The following is a 4,579-nucleotide window of genomic DNA, read 5'->3' as shown; positions in this document are numbered from 1 at the left end:
ACTAGGGTTGCCACCTTTTCAGGCTTTACATAAAGTATTTCTCGACTAAAAGGTTAAAAAAAAAGTACTCAGCATAAAAATAAAGTATTTTATTTTTTGTTTTTAAAAACATATTTTTTGTTACACCTAGCAGCCAGTAACAAATTGCTATCGCTCTTAAATACATTAATAGCCTCTAAACATGGCAAACAAATATTTAAGTAAACTAAAAGTCCGTTTTTAATTAGTTTTAATGAAGCTTTATTCCTGTCATCCCGCCACTTTGCGTTCATAACAGAGAATACTCTTTCTGTAAACGCTGAAGTGGCCGGAACGGACAACAAAAGTGAAACTACTGAAAATTTGGGAAATCAGGTTGTTCCGTAAATATGCCTTGCCATTTTTCTGTGCAATATTATTGACATAAAAATACTCTAAATTTCGAATAATCGCTTACAAAATTACGATGTTTACTTAAGGCCTTGAACAAAGTATTTTTGCATACTTTATGTGCCTTGTAAAGTATAACGTAGGCACAGTCGAAATAGAGTACAATACTTTATAATAAAGTACGGGTGGCAACCCTAATTGCAAGGTAAAATTCTCAAAAGTTTTAAGTTATTCTAACTTACCTCGAAATGAAAAATCGGAGTCCTTAACCGGTTGACTAATAGGGTATGCAATACTTCAATACTGGGATCGCACATGTAATATACGGGATTAATCTCGCTCATAAATTGAATGGCCTCCCGCGGGATTTGCTGTGTATTTTTTTAATTATTTTTCTTATTCATTAATGACGGCTGTTTCTGCTATTATGGAAGCAAAGGAGTTTTTTTCGCTGGTGGTGACATAGTCGTTAACTTTTTTGAGCATGTAATAAAGAAACCGATAATTAATTAAATTAAATTAATCTAATTTCAGTTGGAACCCTTTAAATAAGGTCCAAGTTTATGATTTAATTACGAAGTCTTAGAGCATCTTGCTTCACGATTTTTTGTAAATCGAATTTTAGCTAGCTTTTAAGTTTTTATTGATATAAATACGTGTCAAAAATCTTTTCTGTACTCCTGACAATGCGTGTAAAAAAATTCATGATGATCGGTGGACTAGTTAGGCGTGAAATGGTACCAAACAAATTCATTTGCATTTATAGTATTAGTTAGGATTCTAACGATTCTAATATACAGATATAGGAAACAAAGTTGGATATAATAAAAGTCAATCAGTATTTAGTTTTTCTTAAGGTACCTGCAGTTCTGTTAAAGATTTTTTAAAAGTTTTGATTTTAAGTGTTCGACTAACTTCATTCTCTTAAATTAATCATGATTTTTTTGTTTCAAAAAAACAGATTGAATTAAATCGTGATTTTAATTAACCGATTTAAATTGTCTCAACCCTGTTTGTTAACTACAGAAAAATACTTTTACACTAATTTATTTAAGTAATTTACTTTCAAAAAATTGGCGGTCCAGTTATTGACCTTCCGCGGTCCGGACCTGTACCGCAGTTCGCCGACCGTTGGCCTAGAGCTTTAAGACCATTGCTTAGTATTCGGGAATACACCGGTTCGAATCTGGGTTCGTCTGCCCTGGTCTGTGGTTTCCTTGAATCAGTCAAGGAAATGCTGAGGCAGTTACATTCATTTTTCACTCTCCTCTGTCTTTGCTTCGTCCGTCTAATTATTCTCATCCCAATCACTACCCATCCATCCTCACGTTTCCTGAAAGGGTTTTTGGTCGTACCCTCTGGTGTGGTCAGAAGAAACTGCCTTCCCCAACAGCATTAGTAGCTGGTACGAATGAAACACCCAAAGGTTTTTTTTCTGGTTTAGGGCAGTTCAAGAGTTGGAGCAGCAACGTAAAGTAGTAAATGTTAAGAAGGGAGTCAGAGAAGGATCCACACTGTCACCGCTACTTTCTAATCTGTATATCGAAGACGCGATGAACATCATTAAAGATAGTACAACTGTAGGGATAGATATGCAGGGACAAAGAATTAGTATGGTTAGATTTGCAGATGATATAGCAGTATTAACATATAGCAAGAAGGAGCTAGATATAGCTTTAAATAAAATGGAGGCGGTATTGGCAAAACAGTATTGTATGAAAATAAATAAAAGTAAAACAAAAATACTGGTACGAAAGGGAAGAAAAAGTAGGGAAAGAGCGAATATAAAAGTCATCATCAAAGGGTCGTTAGTCCTAAGATTGGTTGGACACGTACCTCCACTCTTTCGTATCCTCAGCTAATCTTCGCATTTCCCTAAAACCAGAACAGCCCACATCCTTAACTATTTGCGAACAGTAATCTAATCTAGGTCTACCTCTACCCCTCCTAACTCCTGTTTCTGCCTCTAATATGTCTCTGACTAGACCTTCATGCCTNCCCACATCCTTAACTATTTGCGAACAGTAATCTAATCTAGGTCTACCTCTACCCCTCCTAACTCCTGTTTCTGCCTCTAATATGTCTTTGACTAGACCTTCATGCCTGAGAAGGTGTCCTACCAACCTATCTCGTCTATTTTTTATTGACTTCCATAGAGTCCTCTGTTCTCCTATTCATTCTAATACCTCTTCATTTCTAACCTTTTCTACCCACGTTATCCTCATCATTCGCCTATATACCATTCGAATATAAAGGTAGGAGACGAAAAATTAGAAGAAATGGCTGATTTTCGGTATCTAGGAAGTCAGATAAGTCAGGACGGAAGGAGTAGTAGAGATATAAAGCAGAGATTGAAAAAGATTGTTAAAGGTATACGTCTGGATCGCGGCGCTGTACGGGTGCGAAAGATGGACGGTGTGCGGGTTAGAAAAGGTTAGAAGCGTTCGAAAGGTGGTGTTACAGGATGAGGATACCTTAGATAAACAAGGTTAGAAATGAAGAGGTATTCGAAAGGATCGGAGAACAGAGAACCTTGTGGAAGTCAATAAGAAATAGTCGAGATAGGTTGGTAGGACCCCTTGTCAGAGACGTGTTAGAGGCAGAAACAGGTGTTAAGAGGAATAGTGGTAAAGCTAGATTAAATTACTGTTAGCAAATATTTAAGGAGATAGGATGTTCTATAATAGTTTTAGGGAAAAGCGAAGATCAACTCAGAATAGGAAACGGTCTAGGGGCGTGTCCAACCAGTTTTAGGACTGACGATCTTATGATGATGATCATGATATGGTGGCTTTTCGATGCTCATTTGACCGTATCGTTTTATACGTTATGTACATCCACCAGTGTTCAGTCCTGAAATTAAATTGTCTGTATCGACATGAAAACGGTTAATGTTAATGATTGCAAGAATTGCGACTTCTTGGCAACATGAGTTGAATATTTTGTGCAGTCTAAATGCAATTATTGCATGTATGTGGATGCATAAATAAAATTTGGATATAGAAAATGATACGATGTAGCAGCTGGAAACACTTGTGAACATTAACTAAAACTATTAAATTTATGGTCGTAATAAAAATTTCATGCAAATTTATTACATTATAATTACGATAAAAATAAAATGAAACAACAATGTAATAATTTTAGTGCAACTTTGTAAGCTTGTTCTGTACATGTATGTGTGTGTGTCTGTCTGTGTATGCACACGGATTTGTTTTGAGATTTTTTTTGTGCTGAGTAATTTAGTAAGGAAAGACAAATTCCAAAAATAAGTTCCGTAATCAAAACGAAAAAATGGAGTTTTTCAAATATGTTCTTCGTAAGAAATTAAATAATTTTTGTTTTTAAAAATTTGGTATCTAACATGTTTCGGCTACTAGGCCATTATGAAAGACTTGTATAGTAAAATACGTAAGATGAAAAGAAAAATAAAAACCTTTGGATGATTTATTTTCACCATTTTGTAATGCTGGTGGGCGGACAGTGCCTTCGGATTACGCCGGAGGTTAGGCCTCCTGTAGGAATGATTTACATTGTTGGGTGGTGGTGCTTGGGGTAAGAAAGATGAGATTATTTATTTCTGGAATTTTACTGCGTCAGCATTTGCCTAAGTGATCCAAGGAAACCACAGAAAAACTTGGACCAAGACAGACGTATTAGGACTAACTATTAAATGTCACCTTCACCAACATTCCAAACCACATTAAGTCCCGTTAAAACAGGGTGATAATGTCTTTATTAGTTATAATAGAACCGACACCAACGTTTAATTGCTATAATAATTTATTATTTTATTTATATAGGGTTGTTCGGAAAGTCATTTCGTTTTTTCCCGACAGAGGATTTAATCACTAATTGTAAGTGTATATTTTTATTTTTGGTGAATTGTTTATTGAATATTTGGAAAGTTAACTGTCGTCGAGCAGTCATGGCCGAGCGGTTAAGGCGTCTGACTAGAAATCAGATTCCCTCTGGGAGCGTAGGTTCGAATCCTACTGACTGCGAAACTTTTTTGTTACTAATTTTTTTATTTGTTAATTAAATTGCTTTGTTACTACATCCTTAACGACAGTACAATATTTTTGCCTGATTTCAGAGACGAAAGTGCAACATTTCCTCCTTGGTAAGGAAAAGCATTTAATCCTTATTAAGAAAGGATTTTACCTTCCTCCATGTGGTTTCCACGCTCGTTTTCGACTCGGTTGACAAT

General features: G+C 35.7%; 1 protein-coding gene and 1 non-coding gene across 4 annotated transcripts in view; both read left to right on the top strand.

The window, feature by feature from the left end:
- LOC108744940 (nuclear receptor-binding protein homolog) overlaps positions 1-4,579 on the top strand; it is a 95,948-nt gene that overhangs the window by 63,707 nt on the left and 27,662 nt on the right. The gene's annotated exons all lie outside the window — the stretch shown is intronic.
- On the top strand, positions 4,292-4,373 carry Trnas-aga. The gene has a single exon. It is a non-coding gene; the product is annotated as a tRNA-Ser (tRNA).

Source organism: Agrilus planipennis, unplaced genomic scaffold (assembly GCF_000699045.2).
Source record: "Agrilus planipennis isolate EAB-ADULT unplaced genomic scaffold, Apla_2.0 scaffold42, whole genome shotgun sequence".
NCBI classification, from domain to species: Eukaryota; Metazoa; Arthropoda; class Insecta; order Coleoptera; family Buprestidae; genus Agrilus; species Agrilus planipennis.
The sequence above is the reverse complement of the archived record's forward strand: the minus strand, read 5'-3'. Positions and strand labels throughout refer to the sequence as shown.